This window comes from Erpetoichthys calabaricus, chromosome 4, assembly GCF_900747795.2.
Source record: "Erpetoichthys calabaricus chromosome 4, fErpCal1.3, whole genome shotgun sequence".
In the NCBI taxonomy this organism is placed as follows: Eukaryota; Metazoa; Chordata; class Cladistia; order Polypteriformes; family Polypteridae; genus Erpetoichthys; species Erpetoichthys calabaricus.
In genome coordinates, this window is record NC_041397.2 from 224,680,625 (window position 1) to 224,704,701 (window position 24,077).

General features: G+C 36.4%; 1 protein-coding gene across 1 annotated transcript in view; it reads right to left on the reverse strand.

The window, feature by feature from the left end:
* myo7aa (myosin VIIAa) overlaps window positions 1-24,077 on the reverse strand; it is a 196,220-nt gene that overhangs the window by 131,812 nt on the left and 40,331 nt on the right. The gene's annotated exons all lie outside the window — the stretch shown is intronic.

The following is a 24,077-nucleotide window of genomic DNA, read 5'->3' on the forward strand; positions in this document are numbered from 1 at the left end:
GAAAAGGGCTTTTCAGCTCATCATATAAATGCTGTCATAGAAAGATGATCCAATAAGTAAAGTACATTTTGATGTTCATCCCACCTATCTCAGAATAATGTGTCTGTCCAGGTTTACATTAACACAATAGAGAGGTGGAAGTGAAGATGTCCAGGTTTTCATCAGGATTTCTTACCTACTCCTCACTTCCACAGTCTCATCATGCTTCATACACTGTAGTATGTATCGATTTTTGCTTCCTTACTGCAAACTGAACTGACTTAACAAAGCCTGGAGTTTTCAACTATTAATGTGTCAATATACTGTTGTCACCATATTGTACTGCTACCTAATGAGCTCCCTGGACAAACACTACCTTCCCTGAGAAAATGAGATGAGAAAACTGCATGCCTCCTATTCTCCCAAGTTAAATTGCCCTGAGTCCTCACTACCAGGTTTGTACCTGTACATATATATATATATATAATATATATTTGACTGACAATGGATGAAGTAGGAGAAATCACTTGGCTGCCTAAAATTCTAAATATTTAATATAATATTTTAATATTTATTGTTCACCCTGTGAAAATATCTATTTTTGGTGAATTAGAAGCACTCACTATTTCAAATACAGTAAGAGGAAAACAGCAAACCCTTTGAACAGCTCAATTGTTTAAATCTTCTGCAAAGCAGTGTTTTAATGCAGACTGTGCCATATTGTAAATGGCTTGAGACAGCAACCACTTTAAAGAAGGTGTATAAAAATAAAATATTTTTTCAGCAATCATCTGTTACGTAAACGTAGAAGTGGAGGTGTCCTCCTCTATTAGGGACCCAATTTCCTGCATCAAAATTCCTTACATTTACAAAATTAGCACAGGGTATGGTAGCTTTATGGCGTTCAAACTCCACCCAGGCACCATATGACACCTTTGAAATGCAGCCCTAGGTGCCTCACATGTTCTATACATCATCTCAGCTAATCAAGACTGTAATTTATTCTTATTAAATGTAAATGACACTGTCATGATTAAAAATGTATAATGAACAATTCATCACAAAAAATATGATACTAAGACTAGAAATGGTAAAAAAATCATTACTGATCTTATAAGTGTAACCTCATTAAAACTTTCTGTTGTAACATTTTTTTTTCCTTTTTGTTTAACATTTTATTGAATTTATTAAAAGCAAGTAACATTCCATACAAGCAAGTTAAACTTGACAAAACAAAGTTCAAATCAACCCATAGTAGCGTGTTTAACACTAAGACAGATCTCTTCTACAATCTAAACCATATTCTTGAATAGTTCTGTCAAATCGTTGTTCCAGAAAAATCAGAAACATCTGGAAAGAAAAATAAATGCTAGACACCACATGAATTACTTTCATTTCATTAAAATAATCATTTTAATTGAATTTTATTTTACACATTCGCTTGTGTTACATGTGTTTAGTTGTCCTATTTAAAAGTGAGCTCCACTATTTAGCATGTAGTGAGTATGTTTGTTGACATGTATGCATGTTCACACTTTTAGAGGTGTGTGGAGATGCACTCAGACTTATGCTAACATACTTCATGGGGTATACTGTATGTTCACCATACTAATTCTTTTACCACAAAGTACAATTCTTTTTATTATGAAAGTTCATTTAAGAATGATAATATAAAAAACACAGCTTGTGCTGTCATGCTGAAAGTGCCTTGCAATAGTTCTGAATATGTGAAAAGCGGCTGTAGATAAAATAAAAGATGCTGTGACTTACGGCAATACAGATACGGAATGCATGCAATGATTTTGGCCACAGCAGTTTTGATGTTGGAGCTAAGGCCAATGCAATAATTTAGATTATATTAGGAGGCATATGAATTGTGGCATTCAACTAAAAACTGAAAGTGCTTTGGCTTAAAGCCATGCAATTGGTTTTATGGGGCAAAGAGTTAAAGAACTGAAATAATGGTACTGCTAACAATTTTAAACTCCTTTTGATTATGCATAGAGCTACTGTACATAATGGCTTTACTGATTTATTACAAGGCTGGTGTTGTTGCTAAGAGCCTTCCTATAATTCTGCAGCGAGTCCAATAAAATACAGACTATTGTGATGTATTACAATACACGCTAATGTATTGTATTGTAATGTATAATAATGATGCTAATGTTAAGAGAGTCACAATACCATAATTTTGACATAACAGGGGTGTCATGTAAAGAGTAGATTGTTAACCTGCAATGACATGATTATGCATGAGAATACAAATAAAATACAATTTTTAATGATGTTTTAAAACATTGATGCATTTCTTTGGAGTCTCTCATTATTTTGACACTACAGTGTGGTTTGATTGATTTATAACTTTGTGTAGATTTTCATTATGTAAAGCACCATACAAAAAATTAGTTTGTTAATATATGCTTTACAAAAAGTAAACAACAAAAAAATAAATTGAGAATCTGTAAACAAGAACAATACTCATTATTATGAAAGGCACTGTACATATTTCCTTCAAGAATGAGTCTGACTAATGACTTCTCTAAATAAGTTAAATCATGTTGTTGGTCCTACCGGTAACAGAGTTGTTTGGTGCTTGAAGACCTGGTTAACATTCCGTAGCAGTGCCCATTTGCCTTGATCCTTTTCATAAACGTCTTCCTTGTCTCTCTGACCGTACATCTTAAGAGCAGGATGCTCACTTCATCCATAAAGGTCTTGTACCAAGTGTTCAGTCAATAATCACCAGAATGTAACAGTTCAGAAGTCTAACACAAATCCAAAAAACCTGGTATGCCGGGCAGGGACCAGCTTGAAACTACAAAATCAATGATCTCACAAGACTTGGCAAAAATATTTTGTTTGTTATCCAAAGGTTATGGTCTAAAGTACTGTACTGGATGTCAAATAGCTGAGTTAAAAGTCTGCCCCTTATGTTGGGTGTGGTGGTGACACAGGGAAAGGAATCTCCTCATTCAAGATAAAGACGTGGTGGTGGTCCCTGCTTGGTGTTTTCAATTATGCATGAAAAACAGAGGCCTCCTTCCCTATGAGCAAATGCTACACTCATTAACTAAATCTTTTTTGGTGACATTCAGCCGGGTAGAAACTTACACCAAGGAGCATCTGCCATTCCTTAAAGTGAGACACCTTACAGATAACACAATACCTAGCAACAGCAATTTAAATAATTCATTGGGTTTTTTTTTTCTCCAAGAGTGAGTTTGCCAATTACTTAATGTACAAGAAATGAAAAATTTCACTATAATTTCATCCTCCTAAGAGATGTGGTTACCAGATGACACAGCTGCAAGACGCATTGTCAAAAATTTTAGCTCCAGACTACAGCTGCACTGTCCAGATTACGACATGGATGCCTGCGTCTGTGTCAGTGGTGACAGTTGAATGATACAGTATGCCACCCCCTCTACATTCAGTATTGTGTTACAACACTGAATTTAAAATGCATCTCATTTGAATATTTACTGTTGACCAACAAACACTCCCTATTATGTCAAAAAGTGAAGACAGAATTTAGAAATACCTCTACAATAATCATAAATAAAACAAAAAATTGAAGATATTACATTTTGACCAGAGCACTGCCTACCCAGTTCATATGCTCTCCCCGTGTCTTTATAGGTTTTCTTCAGATACTCTGGCTTTCCTTCTAAATCCTAAGGACTGATGATTGTGCTATGTGAGGGAGTGTGTCTCTAATTACAGCCATAAGTCCTTTCCCTGGGCTCATTTGGACACGACTGTTTTCACCATTCTTCTTTGATAACGTTGCTCGAGCTCCTTCAGGCTGTACTGGAACTTCTGACGAACTGCAATGTTCAGCTCCTCCTGCAAATCTACTTTCATTTGACCTCTCCAGGGCACTGACATTCTTGTTTTTAATCCACTCCATTTAGACGATTTAGGTACTTGCTCACTGGTTATTCCAAAGCTAAACTATGTGCCTGACTGGAGGCACAACCTCTGCTTACTATATACCAAAGGAAACACATCATGGATAATTACCTTTTAAAGCAAATCACTAGCAAGAGAACTTCTAAAAAAGAAAAACAGCCATTGTGTTTCAGGATTGTTTTTGTTCTTTTCACTTTATGGTTCTTTATTTGACCTTAAAAGATTTCTTTCAGTAAGATATATACAATGACCTCAGTTGTCCAATCTGCATATTTCGTATCACTGGACAGAGAGGTTAGGTGCACACACTGATACAGCGAATTGCCGCACCCACCACATGACAAATCAACTCAAGGTTCCAGATTAGGACCCGAGTGCAGCCATGCAGTGGGTGACACCTCAGCACCACACTAGTTCAGGTGTGAGGTTGTTTATGGTGGCTGGAGTGCCAATTCTGCCACCAACCCCCAAGTTTTTCCCTGCAGGTTGGAGGGCCTACATGCAGGGCTGGCTGCAGATTAACATCATACCCGGGATGGAGCAATTGCAGGTTAAGGGACTTGCTCAAGGGCCCAAAAGAGCAGTGTCCCTTTTGGCATTTACGGAATTTGAACTGGCAACCTTCCGATTGCCAGTGCAGATCCCTAGCCTCAGAGGCACCACTCCGCTGGGCCACAAGAAAAAAAAAATAAAGTCCTTAGAAGGTCATCATGTTTTGGAATGATGACCTTCTCAGAGCTAGCTGCTTGCAGACTACGTTAGGTTTTCTGTCAAGATTCTCAAGGACTCCCTCTGTAAATTTTATCATCTGTCTTCACAAGTCTACCAGTTCAATAGACAGCAGAACATCCCCACTGTGCAATGCTATCTTCACCGTACTCAACTATTAAAATATTGTCCTGAGAGTAATGTGCACTAATAAAACTTGCATTAAATTTATTATTTATCAGTAATGACAAACAGGTCAGTTTTAGCCCTAACCCATTGCAGAACTATCCTCTACTAAGACTTGGAGTCTCCATGTGTCAGCAGGCAAACTGTTCTCAAGATTAAATTCGAGATTCTTCAACAATGACCTTTCATTTTAATGATCTCCCAAGCAATTGCTGGAGCCACTCAGGCAGTTGGTATTGTATAAACAGTTTCTGACAATATGCTGTGTAAATTGCTTTAGAATAACCACAGAAGTCTTGGTGGCAACTCTCAACATTTCCCTCAGAGCACAGATACTCAGATTTACAGACAGGTAAAACTTGACATTTCACTAGAAACAAGCCTGAAAAGATGTGAAACAGCAAGTAGAATTTGTCCCAATCATTGTATAGCTAAATCAACTATGCCTGCTGGGAATGGCTGTAATTACTGCTGCCACGCTTGGTATGTGGAGTGAGAAGTGCTCCACATCTTTAAAAACGGGAGTACCATGCTCATTGGACAGTCTCCTCCATGAAATCAAGGCTGACACCATGTTTGACAGGATACCTTATTATTTTAAATAGAGTGTTCAGTCTATGTGTTCTTTTAGAATTCTACAGTAATTCCACAGAATTCTGTTTGGGGTCTGGAGCATAAAAGTGATCAGTCTTTACATAAAATAATCAGCACAGAGGAGTAGAAATACATACTCTAGCACTTGCTAATAGTTAAATATCCTGTTGCAAATTTTGAGCTAATGTGTCCAGTCTTCTTCCCTATTAATAAAGTCTTGAAACCATTCAGCTCTCACATGAATCCGTGTTTGACAGTGATGTTACTTCAATCTTGCTCACATCTCAAGTTTTGTGGTCCCAGCTCTATATGCAGTAACTCTGAACATACATTTTATTTTTTGCTTCTTTGTTCACTTCGGTAGATGATACACAGAATGTCTTTTGGAATTATAGGCCAAAGACTCTTTACGTGATCCTAAGCATGCTACTTAAGCATCTTGCATCCATAAAACAGCCAATTGATGTTTCAACCTGCCAATTGAGCTCCATTTGAAATTAGGAATACAATCTTTATCTCATTTATCAAAAGCTTCACTGCCACAGAATTTCATATCTGTCAGTATGACTCCCAATGTAACCATATGCATGTTTCTTTATAATCCCTATACAGAAAGACGCATAAGAGCAAGTCACCTAAACTTCTTAATCAAATTATTCCAGGGGTTAAACACTTTCACCATAGTGAGTGTAACAAGCCTGCTAGTGTGACCATGACAAGGTCACTTGAGTTCATTCAGCGTCTCATCTGTAATTTTAATCACAGTCAATGGTGGCATCTATTTGGCATTCACTCACTTTAATCCTTTCACCAAATGCCTGAGCATCCAAGGTTAGCTCTTCATCCTCTGGTCACTTCAAATCTCCACAAACTGTTATATGACTTGGCAGCATTTAAAGTTTTTTAGCTTACCATCATGACCCCAGTGTCACTAATTTATTTTGGCACTTTAACTGCTTCATAACAGGCACATTATGTTTTAGAGACATCTATCTTAGAGGGTAATTCCCTGTTAGTCTGTCATTTTGTTTAACGTTTGTGTTTTTAGGAAGAGGCTCTTTGTCTATATGTTTAGAAGGTAGAAATTGGTTTTAAGAAAATCATGTTCATAGCTCTCATCCCTACTCAGCCACCTGTGTAGTGAACTATTAGGCCAAGATTTCGCTTTCACTATTTATTTCTCCAAATCTAAAGTTTTTGTGAGATATTACACAATTTTAGAATGCGCTAATATACAGCAAATATGTGGAAACACTATTTTGTGAAACCTAGCACAAATTATGTTTTTCATTTGTATGACGTGAAGCCCCCATTTTTTAAAATATCTGACAATGAAATAACAGATTGTTTTTTAAACCATAATATTCAAAACACTACAACGCTGCTCTACTCTTGTTAAGTAGAATAAAAAATACATTAAACATTTATCTCAGGCTGTTGTCTGGATCCTAGTAACACTCCCTCATTAATACTTCAGCCACAGGACTTATTGTGTATTGAGGCGGTGATGTAGCCAGAATGTTTAATTTGGACTTGTAACTGAATGCTGATCTCAAACATCAGGCTATCGTATGATGGAGCTTGTGACTGGTACATAGAATTATTTAATACATCCAATACATCAATAATCAAAGTGTGTTGCACTGAGAGCAATGAACAAAATAACCAGTTATAAAGTACATTTACATATACCTAAACATATGCAGATTTGGTCTGAGCCTGCTGGGCGCTCAGTGACAAGTTCACAAATGAGAAATTTTATTTCATGCTCATGATTCTTCTATTCTGTCACTATTTGTCCAGCCTGTTTGTGAGGCAGAAGATGGAAACACAGAGAAAAAGCATCAGGGGAATATCAAGAAACTCTGCATGCTTCGGGTATGTTATAATATCTCTTAGGAGTGGACCAGAAGCACAAAACAGTTTATTGAATAAGGTATCCAAAGAGGACCAGATGAAACCAAAAACCATAAGGTTTCCTGAAAGGCGACTGGAACTTCTGTCCATATGGTTTAGGCCACAGATAAAGGGGAGATCTTTGTCAACTGATGGCAGTTCACTTTTGGCTAGTAACTCTGCCAAATAATACAAGAACCTTACTCCGTAAAGCCTTAGCCCAGGCATTTGTATTCTGAACCTGCAACAAGTACATGACAGAGTTGGTCAGAAGCACCTCCTTAACAGTTTGAGAAAGAGAGATTATCTCTTGCAAATTGATAATGCAGGTGGCTGTATAATCCAAAGGTTTAGTGAAGTGAACTGTTGGCCGTGAAAAGGAGATGTCACATTATACTCTGAAATGAAAGTACAGAAAGTAAAACTTGCTTACTTTGACTACTGTTAAGCTTAAATCTGTTGTCCTACGAGGTCTCTACCACTCAAAGTCAGAAACATGTCCTCTGATGATTCTTTTATGTCTTTAGACCTGCTCCTGTCAGAGTTTGGTTACATACAGTATGTGCATGCATTAACCCAACCAACACAACTTTCTTTTTTTTCAAGATTTTTCTTTCTTCTGGGTTTTCTATTTTGAAGAATTTACTCACACAGATAAAGTACTTCGGGTGTTCTTCATGGCTGTATATGGAAGCTAGAAATCCACTGAGTTTATAGTAGTTTAATCATCTCAGTCTCACTAAAGGCTCCTCATTGGTGTATCCTGATTCATGTTTTCTGAAGGTACACCAGTAACAGTAAAATGGCCCAAGTGGAACATGGTTTCAGAGAATAATAAAACTACTCATAATTAACAAAAATTACATCACGCACACCCTCATTATGGACAAAACATTTCATGAGATAACAGTCCTGAATATCCTCTCATTGATAGTACTTTGAGGAGATTTGAATTTGATTTGAATAAATGTGGATTGTACTGGATGAGACTCTGTGCTTTATTGTAAAATACAAAAAACATTTCAACAAGACTGAAAACTGTAGATTCTTCCTGTCCCTGATATTTCAAATGGTAATAAAATAACTATCCATCCATTTTCCAACCTGCTGAATCCGAACACAGGGTCACGGGGGTCTGCTGGAGCCAATCCCAGCCAACACAGGGCACAAGGCAGGAACCAATCCCGGGCAGGGTGCCAACCCACCGCAGGACACACACAAACACACCCACACACTAAGCACACACTAGGGCCAATTTAGTATCGCCAATCCACCTAACCTGCATGTCTTTGGACTGTCGGAGGAAACTGGCGCACCCGGAGGAAACCCACGCAGACACGGAGAGAACATGCAGACTCCACGCAGGGTGGACCCGGGACGCGAACCCAGGTCTCCTAACTGCGAGGCAGCAGCGCTACCACTGCGCCACTGTGCCGCCATAAAATAACTAATGTGTTGCTATTCCTTTAAGCATCATTGATAACTCATTTGAAATGTCCACTTCCATTTTATGCATGCATCCATTCACTTTTTAAACATATTTTAAATATATTTAGTTTAAGATAAGCTCCTGGGTAGGCAGAGCCTGTCTTGGCAATATTGATCACAAGGTTGGAAACAAACTTAGCCATGGCAGTCACTAATCTGCAACAGAGCATGTTCATGTACATTCTAAATTAGAGTCTCCAGTCAATTAAGCCTGAATGTGTTTGGTGTGTAGAAAAAACTGGTGATTGGAAAACACATGTGACCTGTATTCCTGAAGCATCATGCACTTTTATAATCACTCATAATGTGCTAATTGATGAAAACAAATGAACCTAAGCTGCACATCTTTGGAGTGTGGGAAGAAATGAGAATACCCAGAAGAAAAGTACAGTGACAGTGTTTAGGCAAAATCTGAAACTAGGACCATAGAAATGTAAGACAGCAATGCTATCCACTGCATACCAGTGCTGCTCTCCTGGGGCCTTAATGTATAAACGGTGCATACACACAAAAATGTTGCGTACACCCGTTTCCACACTCACATCGAGATGTATAAAAACTAAACTTGGTGTAAAGCTACACACATTCTCATGCCAGGTCAAACCATTGCGTACTCAAGTTTTCGGCTCAGTTTTGCAAACTGGCGGCACCCAGTGTCAAAACTATGCTACTGTTCCTGTGTGGTTTCCCTTTATTTATTTGATTCACATCCCTGATGTGACTTTATCAAATACACCGAAATTAACCACATATTGTTTTTTAGTTTAAGGCATCTAATTGTTATCAACCTGTAACAATATAATGATGCGCAAAATGGCCAAACTATTCCAAATACCATAGCTGCTTTAGTGTTGTTACTCTCAGTGCAGCATTCAGAATATTTTACCCACTGTATCTGAGTATGAAATTACAGCTGTACAGCAGCTTATTGGAAAGCTCTACAGCAGATTGTGTCAAGAGTGGAGAGAATTATCAGGGTACAGCATCTAGCACATGTGGCCTCAGCCATGAGCACAGTCTATTTGAACTCCCCCCATAAAGCAAATACTTCAGAGCCTTTCCTGCGCGAACCTCACAGTTCAGAAACAGTTTCATCCCAAGACCTCTAAATGCACTCAATCAGTCCATCAAGTGCTCCTTGTAGAACTGTTTGTACTTATAAGTACAATTACCTCACTGTAAACTTGCATTACAGTTGTAATATTGCACAACCTGAACCACTTATGCTTTCATATTGTATATTTTTCATTGTTTTATATCATATAATTATTATTATTGTTGTTGTCATTTTACCATTTTATAGCAAAATAAGTTTATGGTGGATTTGCATATTGAATCTCATAGTTGCATACAATAACAATCAATCAACAGAAAAGAGCGTGTATTTACAGATGATGACAACTGGCAATCAATTTAGATTTCCAGGTGTTATCTTCTTGGAGCTCTTGATATCATTTTTTAGATGAAATGCAGTAAAGTATATATATTACATTATACAGATACATTTGTCTTTATTTAAATAATGTATACTCTTATTAATTAAACACATGGACACAGTGGACAGCGCTAGCAATGAACTGGCGCCCCGTTCAGGGATTCTTCGTGCCTCATGCTGTATGCTTGCTGGGACTGGCATGATCCTGGATGCATAGATGGATGGAATAATTAAACATGTACTGTGAAGATATTTTAATGTTCCGTAAACGTTTTGAAGAATCAGCAATCTAAGCTTACAGATGGCTCGACTTTTATTAAAGAGCTGATTGTGTGGTGATTGGTTACTTGGAGAAAGAAAAGGAAAGACAGCAATTAGGGGGTTAGTACGTTTGAAAAAGACAGTACTGCTGCAATAAATTATTTTATTGAAGGTCACGCACAGTGCAGCAAGCATCTTGCGGGAGGCAGGAACACTCTCTGGACAGGGCGCCAGCTCATCACTACCCTTGCGCCACTGTGGCCTCATGTTTAATAACATGCTTTAACTCCTATCATCATGAAAATGATATCACATATACATCTCAGTATTTAAATTGTTCAGAGAGCTGTAATATCATGAATGTGATGTATTCTGTGTCCTGTCTGTGTAAGAGAAATGCAATTTAAGAAGCACGTAGTGATTCACGCACATACAGCGCGTAAAAGAAAATATAGAATACGCAGCATTTAATGTGCTACTTTAGTTACAATGGGATCCCTATTTTTTCTTTTCTCTGTACCCTAATACACTTCCGTATGACACTCAGATGGTGGGCTGTGACTCGCCTTTTCATGGCGACTTTGATATCTGACATCTTTTTATTTCAAACACTGTGCAACTTTCTGAACTTGACCTTTCAATCAGCTTCCTTTTGTTGTTTATACAACTGCTTAAACCAACAAATAGTACATTTTTCATTACCTCCACTTGGCATTTGCTGAAATTCTTCTTTTTTCCCTGTGCTTTTGCCATTGCCTTTTCACAGAACGCTGAACTTAATGGAATATTTATATTGATTTGCATATTCAAAGAGGCATAATTTTGGGAGGAGATGGGGTGGGGTGGCAGGCACGTGCACAAGCATTACATTTCATGCTGACCGGGATTTATGTAGCGGAAGTGCGTGGAAGTTGGCTTGGTTTTGTGCACCTGAATTTTTTTGTGCGTATGCACATTTCAACTTTTGTCCATATGCCATGTTTTAGTGTGAATTCTATGCACGCTGTTATGTATGAGGCCCCTGGTGTATCACTAAACATTTGCTAGATATCTAATGTAAAATAAAAACTGCTTGAAGGTACTATATGGATCAAGAAAGGTATCATCTGTTTCCTTATCCTCTAATTCAATTTAGGTTCACTGGAAAGTGGAGCCTGCTCTGAAAGGTTTGATTGAGCATAAGGAGGAAAGAAACTCTGGGCGGGGTGCAACTCCATCATTGAGCACACTTGCACAAACGCCTACAAAAACTCATACTGGGTCATTGTAGAGTCACAGATCCACCTAATGTAAGGATACACAAAGGAGAACCAAAAGAAGGACAACATAACCATACTTCAAAGAAAGGCAGTACCCAGGCCAGGCCACTGTTTATTAATAGCTGAGAAGACTTGCATTGAATGATAAACCATAGTTTTTTAAATCATTATGAGAAACATAAATTATACTGTTTACTATAGTTGTTAAAATGAAGATTAAGGTAAAAATAACATAAAAAATACTAAATGTTTATTGAGCTTTGGTCACACCTGGCATAATTCAAAGCTTATGACTGCCCTCTAGTGGTCATTTAAATGTCCTTATCCTTTAGGTATATTTTCTTTTTGCGTCACACCTAAACTGTGTATTTAACCATACTGTGTATGTTGCATCAGCCAGTCTTCTACAATTGTTTTCAATTATCCTCAAAGATAAATCGACACTTGTGTACAATGATACTCTGCAAGCATACAAGATAAAAGTCAGCAAGTTAGAAAATGTATGGTAGCCATTATTTTTATGTGAATTCAGAGACTTAGTTTTAGTGTTTTCAAAGTTAAGGCATTTTTAGACACTTGTTCCCGACTGGCAAGTCAATGACTGTATTGAGGATTTGTTTTGCTGTAAGAAGCAGATATGTGCCCCACACTAATCTACACTCCATGGGTGACAGGGCCTTCAGCTGTATAGCGCCCAGACTCTGGAATGACCTACCGAAATTAATCAGGTCAGCTGACTCCATAAATTCTTTTAAAAAACAACTCAAAACTCATCTGTTCATTAAGGCTTTTAGCTCTACTTGACTTTATTACCCTTCTCTCAGTTTACTTCTCTGTTAAGATGCTCATGTAACCTGTATGTGTGCGCGAGACCATCAATTATGTTGTCTGTTTTTTTATCCAGAATTTACTGTCTTAATCTTCTTTATTCATTTATCTGGTTTGTACAATGCTATATACTGTATATTCTGCCGTTCTTTATTATATTCTGTAAGTGCCTTGAGCATGGGAAAGGCACTATATAAATAAAATGTATTATTATTATTAAAACATACTGTAACACTTGAAACAAATTAATCCAATAGTACACAAGGGTTCTTTATTTGAATTTTGTTTTTGAAATTTCAAAACTTGTACAGTGCTTTCCAACTGAGATAACTCCTAGTTAATTTATGTGGACAGGGAGACAAGATGACAATAGGTGCTTATGCATTTGTTGCAAACACATCTACGAAGAATGGATTAGTGTTTCTTAATCCTGGTGTAGTGTACCCTAAGGTGGCAGTTTTAAACAAACAGCAGTTAACATGTATATTTCTGACTTTCTGAAAATGCAAAAGGAGTTCTATGTACTGCAGTAGAGTGGCTATATGCATCTAGCTTTTCAGACAGGTTATTATTATAACTTTTTTTCTGCTACACCTCTCACTATCGTAGTATTTAATTAACAAGTTTCAGTATGGAATCTCCAGGATCTAATGATGCTTTGAAAATTCATGTATTTATTTGCCAGTATATTTAAGCACTGACTGGACAGTACTTCTTTGCCAAGTGAATTGTCAATTTCAATTATATTCAAATAAAAAAGATTTTTCCCATTTTCTATCTTCATGGGAAGACAGAAATGGACAAGCACTGACAAACATGTAAGCCATCCACTGAGCATGCAAGTTACATCCAAAAACATTTTGAAAGGTGTGTTTATAAAGTGTCTGTTTATCAAAAATGAAGTAACAAATTTCCATGGGTATTACTGAAGTGACGTATATTTTAAGTATTAAAGTAATATAGAGATGAGGAATGAAATGATGAAGAAAGTAAAACTGACATTAGATGGTCACCAAACAGAGGTAAAGACTACAATTTGGGATTGGCATATTATTCAATAATTAAGGTAGCATTTCAACAAAATCTGATAAATAACAAAACAGCCTGCAAAGAGGAGATCTGATATACTGTATACTGCAATGCAGGATTTCAGAATTGGATTATCATAATATTTAAATACTGATTTCAATAGGGATGTTGCAGTGAGTAGTTTTTAGTCCCACCCAGGGTGGATAGATGCAGCAAGGCTTACTTAAAAATCAAAATTTATTTGGAAAAAAATGGTTGTAGAGGCTGCAGAGAAAGCCTCAAGATGTCTGTGGTTCAAGAGAGGGGAACCTAGGATAGCATATGCTATTTGGTCCCAAATTGGAATCTTGTCAACCAAAGCTGGGTCAACCTTGTGACATTGTTATGATTGTCAAAAGACCTAAAACACCCTTTGATCCCAGGTACAATTAATGATGATATGACTAAATGCATCAAAAGATGTTTGAAATAACTACATGACTGTTGCCATGTGTCACACTGCTTTCTAATGAACTTGGTACAATCTACAAATAAACAAACAATAAAAATAATTTAAGATCTATTAACAGAGCACATACTGGCTGTTTAGAAATTATAAGGGACTGTCTGCTCTAAGCTGCTGAGAAAATCTGATTCCTGAAGTACTGTATATAACTGGTAGTTTAAAAATTTAATGAAACCTTTAGTAAAGCTGAGAGAAATCATTTATAATGGATGTGGTGCAAGGATATGATGATTTTTAAAAGGATAGTATGAATGGTCACTTGACTTAGTCACTTGACTCATGACACTGGATAAGGAATATAGTAGTCCAACAATAATGAATCGGTGCAGCTTATTTACCTTGTCTTAAATAAAAAAATTAACATTTTTTTATTGAGCTTGCCATTTACAATGCGATCCTCTATAGTGTCCTGAAGTGGAAGATCTTCAATTTTACCTGCTTATATTTTATTTTTTGCTTAAACACACACACAGTGAACTTAATTTTATTTGGCAAATAACATCAAAGTATCTTCTCTTGATGAATTGTATCACCTTAAAACATTTGTTTTGACAGTTTTCTGTGTTGATTATCGTATCACTTGGAAACAGATATTTGACAGTCAGCCAATCAAAGCTGTGTAATATCCCAAATCATGAAGCCATATCACAAAGTCCAAATCACAAAGCCATATCATGAAGAAGCCCCATATCACACGTCACAAAAATGTGGAAGTTTAATATAAATATGACTTATCTGATGGACCAGAGAGAAGAAAAAACAGCGATGACAAAAAGGTGACATCAGAAGAAGATACCATTACACCTAAACATCAGAGGATGTAAATCATGTATTTCGGCAAGTGATGAATCAAAAAACCTGCCCCAAGACATTCATCTTTGACATCGCTATTTTTTTCAGAAAGCTTTTTTAAGACTATATACTGTATATCCAGAATTTATGTTGTCTATATTTTCTTGTATACTTTCTTCTACTGGTATTATTATTCATTAATAAATGCCACATTGCTTTTAAATTTCTATACTTTGTCTTCTTATCTAGAGTCATTTAGGTAATAAAGAAAATATTAAGTGAACACGGAGCAGTAAGAAGTTTGCTATATGCTCTGATCTGCGGGGTTTATCAGGCTGAGGAGGGGAGCTCCATATAATAGAAAGAACAGTACAGTAAAAGTAAGATGTCACTGGTTGATAAACGGCCTACAGCCAATAAATATTCTTGCAGACCAAGAGTAAAATTTAGGTCTGAGATATATCTAAGACATCATATGTTGTTCCTGCCAATGAAAGTGAATCTCTTAAAGTGCTAGGGAGTGACGGGTTGTGTATGTGTCATTTATGTGGCACTTATGTAGTTACAGTCTGAGTGCCTTCACAAGGAAAAATCTATTATTCATTTCAAACTCCTGTTAAAAACACATCTTTTCAATGAGTATTATTCATTTTATTGTATGTAATTTCTATTGTCTTGTTAATGTGTTTATTGAATTGTAAAGTGTTCTTGAGTGTATGAAAGGTGCTACATAAACAAAACTTCATTTTTATTACTGTATTATTATATTTATGTATGTGTGTTAATCTTAAGGTGCAAGAGTAGACCAATCCAGTAACGAACCTGGTGAGTTTACTTATCCCTGGAGAACACATCTAGTCTTCACAAAACAGCAAGTAAGGGGAAGTTGAGGATAATAACACGAAAACACACCTCTAAATGAAAATGAATATATACCGTATTTTGATTGACAATTCAATAAACCACAAGTTATTCAATAACATGAAATAGCTCCTTTTGCAAGATTCTTACTGAAAGAAAGAGATGACAGAATCTGTTTCACTAATTCACTGAAGAATTCATCCAATAGCAACTATTGCCATACAGCTGTTAGTCATTACCCTGCTGTTTGAATAAACCGAAGTGGGTGTTTAGTTTGCTGCTGGCTGAAAGAGACAGTGCCAGCATTCCTAATAAGGCTTCACTTACTCTATTATTGATTTGTATCTAAAAGTTAGGGTTCATTAGCATTTAGATTGACTGGTACGAGGGGCAGTGTCTGCCAGATGTGACCCCCAATCATTTATTACACTCCAGCCATATAAAACATAGGTCATCAGCTTGTTGAGTCATAAATTTAACTGCCTATTAGTGCTGATCCACAGCTGATGCCAAGTGCAACTTTATGGTCTTCTCTTGGCAGGAGGATATTTTGGTAAGTAGTAGCAGCAGCCAGTGACCTGAACAAATGGTAAGATTTACAATGCCATTAGGTTCTATAAATTCTTTGGTACTGAAAATATGTACTGCTGCCTGATAAAGCTGGATGGGTGTAGTATTGTTAAGAGCCTATCAAGACTCTGATAAACAGAATGTTCATCAGAAATATTATAAAGTTCCATTCAATATGCAGACTAATATAAAAAAAAAACTCAAGGAATAGAACTTCATCTGGCTTGTGTGAGAAAATGGCTGTAAGGTGCTGGAAATGTGGTATCATAATTTCACTGTAATGTTGTTGTATACACACACATAATATATATATATATATATATATATATATATATATATATATATATATATATAGATATAGATATATTCATTGCATTCGTAGTCTGTGTCACAATCTGATTGTATGGGTGGTTACCTACCAGGTAACGCATGTGGTTGGTCAGCAAGTCAGCTAACATCCGCCACAGTGCCCTCATTTCAGTTGCGAGAAGCAGATCATAGAATGGTTGAAAGAGTTTACTGTCAAATATATATATATATATATATATATATATATATATATATATATATATATACATGCATACATGTACACACAATATACATATACCGCAAAAGTGTATACATTTGTAATTTTTCACTGTGTTGGAATAGTAGGAAAGTTATAATGGTGGTCTGCCAGTATAGCCTTCACCAGATGCAAGGCAGTCTGAAACAGAAAATGAGATAAGAAATACAGTATATTAGGTAAAGGTGGAAAAAAGTGGGATAAATGAAAAGAGTGAATAACCCAAGTGGGTGCAGAAAAGCAAGGATGACAGAGTTGGTTGGTCAACATGTTTCAGAAAGGGTCTATGGCTGAAAACTTTAGGGGAATCTTGGTTAATACACCTGTTTGGTAATTACATGGCCAATGGGGGCAGGAGTCTGAGATGAGTGGGCTAAGGTGTTAAAATAGGGGAGAAAGGAAGACATCTTATGTTCTGAATCCTGACCAATCACATTTCTGGGAATTCCAGCCTACAACTGAACCTTGGATGTATAAACAGAACTCTGTCGTGGTCATGGAACATTAAACAAAAACTTTGTCCTTTTTTAAATTGCTTCAATATTCCTAAGTATGTGCAACTTTAAACATGCCTATCTGATGCCTGACCTGAATCCATCAAAAAATGTTTGTTGAGTTCAGTTAGATATTACTGAGATTTTACTGAATTAGCTCAGAGTCATTAGTTCCACAGATTCCACTCTATACCACGTAACTTGTTTTTGTATAACTATGTGTGCTGGTATCTAAAGATGCATTTATACAGCAACATATTGTTCTGATATTTTTCAGGTAAGAAAGACAGATGTTTCAAGGTAAGGTACTGTAGTTGTTTCTGATAAGGAAGACGGAAGATTTGAGGTAAGTTAGCAATTTTTACTAATCATGGCGCCAAAGAGTTGAGATGTACTTCATGTTGATTTGCACCTGCAGATTAAAAATTTACAGTACTTGGTACACATAACAATAATAACCCTATAAATCTAGAACTTAAAGCTTGAAGAGTTCTAGTTAGCAATAATTCTTGTATCTGCAAAGATCAGTTTAATTTTGCTTGAAAAATACAACCTTGTCCATTCTACGATGCTAATATACTAGCAGCTGTGATTTTATATTACCATCTTCATGCACATGAGTTGCAGTAACATTTCAGGATCCAAGAGTTTGGGTATTTTTTTAAATTTTAATTACAATACTTTATTGAGGTATGTAAAAGTGCATTGTTGAAAGAAAGTGGTCAGTGTAGTAGTTAGAAACAAGGTTCTACTCTTTTGTGGGGTTAAATGTGTAGATATCTACATAATTTGTTTTTGTTCATGAAAACATCAGCACAGGTGTCTGCTGAAAGTACAGGGGACAAAATATAGATACACACAAGAAGAGAGAAGCCATGGGAACATGAAGTAAATTATTTATCGGTGCAGACTGTGAGGTGAATGTTTAGTTGGGAATGATGTTAATTTATGATTGACTGAGACCACAGTTAATCCAGAAATGCGTTCTTTTCTGGTTTATGATTTCAGTTTGGAATGTTGGTAAAGTGGATCAGGACTAAAGCCGCTCACTCATTTGGAACAGTTTTCCCTTCCAAGGTTGTTTAAGTATTACTATCTTTCTAAAACTAGATAAGACATTGATACTTCCCATACTTGGTTGGTTTTCCTGCCTAATTATTTATGCCATGATGCACTGTTCAAATCAGAGCCCCTGAAGATGATGTGCAGTAAATGTAAAATGATTCACTGCAGTAAACTGTATATCATATACTTGTAAAACTGGAACCAGACTAGCTCCTACCTGGCTATACTGACCAACCGTAACTCCATATATACTCCCTCTCGTCAGACGATCAAACGAGTATTACAGTCGTCTGCTTGGTTTAAACAACTGGCTGCAGGGCTTCTGCAAGAATCAAGACATCGGGTTCATCAACAACTGGGACCTCTTTTGGGAAAGACCGCGTTTCTTCAAGCGAGATGGCCTGCATCCGAACAGCTTCGGCGCCCGGGTCCTCTCCGAAAACATAGCGAAGGTAATTCGTTTATCTTGACTATCTATCTCTGCTTTTAACCCCTTCCGAAATGCCACTCCTGTATTTGGTCATGATAATTGTTTAAAAAAATCTTCCATAAAAGTGCGCAACATAAATACTGTAATAACCAATCTTAATGCACATAGAAAATCTAGGCAATACGGCATAAACGCCAATAATTTAATTAAAGTTACTACTTTAGATGAACAATGTATTAAAACTGTAAAAACAGATCATAGATTAAATAAAAAATACACGCAGAGCGGCGCTAATAAAAATAACTTAATTCCTGTTCCCTATATCAATAACGCACATAGTATTCATCTCTGCTCCTCCGAAACATTGAATATGGCACTATTAAATATTAGAGCTTTAACTAACAAGACGTTTTTTATCAACGACATTATTAGTGAAAAAAAAATAGATTTTATTGCACTAAGTGAAACGTGGCTTAGCTCAGATGGCGCAGCTGTTTTAATCGAATCTGCGCCTCCGGATTACAGTTTTACTCGTGCTGATCGCCAAGGAAAGAGAGGTGGAGGGCTAGCAAACATTTACTCTAGCAGGTTAAAATGTAAAAATATCAGTTTTGGTAAGTTCAAGTCTTTTGAGTATCTCGCCATTGTTATTCAGGGAGATTCTCACGTTCTAGTATTATCCGTGTATAGACCTCCTAAATTCAACGCGTCTTTCTTTGAGGAATTCTCTGACTTGATGTCAATCTTAATTACGAACTATGACGCACTCTTAATAGTCGGCGACTTTAATTTTCATGTAGATAATCAATGTGACCAAAAAGTAAAAGAATTTATGAACCTCCTGGACTCTTTTGATTTGAGACAGCTCGTTAATCAGCCTACACATAAAGCAGGTCATACGTTAGACTTAGTAATTACTAAAGGACTAAAAGTTGATATAAAGCAGGTCATTGATACGGGTCTTTCAGACCATTTTCTTCTACTTTTTAATATAGAAATAATGATAGAAAACACTCATGAGAAGCATATTGTTAAAAAACGCTTCTTTGACTCATCAGCAACTTTAAAACTTACAAACATTCTAACCAATCAGTCCGTTTATAGTGCCAACTATAATAGCGAGGAGAATGTAAATAGTAAGGTGGAAAGATTTACTACTAAGGTGAGAGCTGCTGTTGACATAGTTGCACCTGAAAAGACAGTTAAAAAATCTTCTAGCATTGTTATACCTTGGAAGACCCAAAGAGTGTCTGATTTAAAGAGAACATGCCGTAGAGCTGAGCGTAAATGGAGGAAGACTAAACTAACTATTGACTATGAGATATTAAAAGTTAAAATAACAGAATACAATAACACAGTCCGTCTTGAGAGGCGCTGCTATTTCTCTAAGATTATAAATAACAATGCTAGTAATCCCAGAGTCTTATTTTCGACAATTGATCATCTGTTAAACCCAGGTAACTCAAAGGAATGCCTTCTAAGTACTTCCAGTAAAACCTGTGAGGCTATCGCTGTATTTTTCAATCAAAAAATTAATGATATTAGAAATAACATAGTATATCTCCCCAACACTAAGGATCCCCCCGAAACCCCAGTACTCCATAATAAATAAATTAGAGTCTTTCACTAGGATAGATTTACCTGATGTACATAAAATAATTTCTCAAATGAAACCCTCCACCTGTGCCCTTGACCCAATACCAACAAATTTTTTCAAAGAAGTATCGGGTGTGCTTATTGATAATGTTCTTGACATAGTAAATTCGTCATTAGATACGGGGGTCTTCCCAGACTGTCTTAAGACTGCGGTAGTTAAACCCCTACTTAAGAAAAATAATCTCGACCCCTCTTCTCTTGAAAATTATAGACCCATCTCTAACCTGCCTTTCTTAAGTAAAATTCTAGAGAAGGCAGTCATTATGCAGTTAAATGAGCACCTCAATAAACATGCTATTCTTGATAAATTTCAGTCAGGTTTTAGAACAAATCACAGCACAGAAACTGCACTCGTTAAAGTAGTAAATGACTTGCGGGTAAATGCAGACAGAGGCCATTTATCTGTTCTCATCCTCTTAGATTTGAGTGCCGCATTTGACACTATTGATCATAATATTCTTAAGAATCGCCTTAGTCAGTGGGTGGGCCTCTCTGGCAGTGTCTTAAACTGGTTTGAATCCTACCTGGCAGGGAGAAAATTCTTTGTTAGTTGTGGTAATTATAACTCAAAGACACATGATATTCTATATGGTGTTCCACAAGGCTCTATCCTGGGTCCGCTGCTCTTCTCAATCTACATGCTTCCATTAGGTCAGATTATCTCGGGACATAACGTGAGCTACCACAGCTATGCTGATGACACACAGCTGTATTTATCAATAGCACCTGATGACCCCAAATCTCTTGATTCGCTAACACAATGTCTAACCTGTATCTCAGAATGGATGAATAGTAACTTTCTCAAATTAAATAAAGAAAAAACCGAAATCTTAGTGATTGGCAATAATGGATACAATGAGGCTATTAGAAATAAACTGGATGCATTAGGATTAAAAGTCAAATCGGAGGTAAAAAGCTTAGGGGTAACCGTTGATTGTAATCTGAATTTTAAATCGCATATTAATAAAATCACTAGGACAGCATTTTTTCACCTAAGGAACATAGCAAAAGTTAGACCTCTTATATCATCGAAAGATGCAGAGAAATTAGTTCATGCGTTTGTCTTTAGTCGGCTAGATTACTGTAATGCACTCCTCTCAGGACTACCCAAAAAAGACATCAATCGTTTGCAGTTAGTGCAGAATGCAGCTGCTAGAATCCTTACCAGGAAAAGAAAATCCGAACACATTTCTCCAGTTTTGATGTCACTACACTGGTTACCTGTGTCATTCAGAATTGACTTTAAAATTCTGCTTATGGTTTATAAAGCTTTAAATAATCTCGCCCCGTCTTATATATCGGAATGTCTGACACCTTATATTCCAAATCGCAACCTCAGATCCTCAACTGAGTGTCTCCTTAGAATTCCAAGAGCAAAACTTAAAAGAAGTGGTGAGGCGGCCTTCTGCTGTTATGCACCTAAAATCTGGAATAGCCTGCCAGTAGGAATTCGCCAGGCTAATACAGTGGAGCACTTTAAAAAACTACTGAAAACACATTACTTTAACATGGCCTTCTCATAACTTCACTGTAATTTAATCCTGACACTCTGTATATCCAATTCATTATAATAACTATTCATTCAAAATTTGTACTAACCCCTACTCTCTCTTCTGTTTTCTTTTCCGGTGTCCTATTGGTGGTGGCTTGTGCCACCACCATCTACCCAAAGCACCATGATGTTCCAACAATGATGGATGGATTAAAAGCCAGAAGTCTGTATGACCATCAGCATCAAGTGACTCCGTGAGAACCCTAAATACAAAGAGGACTATTTCATTTATGTTAGGTAGAATGCCCAAAGGGGACTGGGCGGTCTCGTGGCCTGGAACCCCTACAGATTTTATTTTTTTCTCCAGCCTTCTGGAGTTTTTTTTTGTTTTTTCTGTCCACCCTGGCCATCGGACCTTACTCCTTTCTATGTTAACTAATGTTGTCTTATTTTAATTTCTTATTTGTCTTTTATTCTTCTTTTCTTCATTATGTAAAGCACTTTGAGCTACTTTTTGTATGAAAATGTGCTATATAAATAAATGTTGTTGTTGTTGTTGTGTAGGAGAATTTTGAAATATATATAATTCAATCAAGTGAAAATTCTGCATGAATGAAATCACAGTCAATCTAAAACATCAAAATTATATCTAGAATTAAAGTTAGATGATCTACTAGAGACTTGTATATTAGCAATTTGCTTAATACAAAAAACTATGTTGAAATTGACTAGAACTGTGTCTAGAGTTAGTTCATGTTTGAGGCCAATGCTTTCGATCCTCACAACCCTAGAATAGAATAAGCAGGTTTCTCCAGTTTTTTTTTCTCAGAGTTTTTCCTTGTCTTCTTAGAGAGTCGAGGCTGGGGGGCTGTCAAGAGGCAGGGCCTGTTAAAGCCCATTACGGCACTTCCTGTGTGATTTTGGGCTATACAAAAATAAATTGTATTGTATTGTATAATGAATGGGTGTACTATATATAAAATCTAAATATTAAATGCTCCAAAGAGGACTCCACAAAATGATTTATTAAATTAAATCTCTAAATGACAATCTGGATAATATGTTTTAAAAAATAACTTGATATCAAAGGACACAAACAATTTGACTAGACAGTATGCAAAAAATTATGGAAACTGTAATGTACTGTGACTGAATCAGCCGTGCTCAAATGCCAAACTAAGAAATCATTGAGCTGATGTTCTCAAAACCTACGCACCAAATGTCATGATATAACAATGCCTTAAATAGAAAGTCTCACAGCATTTTAACTTTATCACCTTACAGAAAGCATTTGGTAGTGTACTACATACAGTATTTCGTGGCCAGTCTCTCATCTAATGTTAGTATTTTCCATTAACTGATAACATTAAACAGCTCATTCCACATACAATCCTTCTAACCTTGACCATCATAGGTCTGTTTCCTGACAAGTATAAAGTGAAAAAAGAAATTAATCAAGAGAAGTCAGGTCTATGATGTCTATAAGAAAAATGATACCAGCACCAACTAGACAGAGAGAATCATGAGAATATTAAAAGACAGTTTGAGGAGAATACTGCTAGTAATGAAAGGGATAAGAGTTGCTTTTTAGTATTTTAGCACTAAGAGATTGGCGAAGAATGAAGTGTATTAGGACCATCAAGTAAGACATAAACAGAAAACAAAGTATCACATAGATTTAATTCACTCTTTTTAAGATGTTGAACATATGAAAAGGTCAGTAACAAGTCAGTAGACAAAACATTACAGAAATATTACACAATTTGGAGTATATCTAGACTGATTTGCAACTGGTATTCAAAAGTCTAAAAAATAAATTAGACTGGACAACATTTACCAAAGATTATACAAGGATGCTATGGATTTTGACTATAAAACATTTTCTTTCCACACAGTTCTGATAGCTGGAAGCTATTAAACATTTCCTGGTGCATTGTCCATGCAAAACAAGAAAATTAGTAGAAAACCAGACAGAGGTGCACACATTCAGTCCAGTTACTTTAACAGACAGTCAGCATGGGTTTATTTGGGGAAGAACATGCTTCATGTATATGCTGCACTTTCTTTTTTAA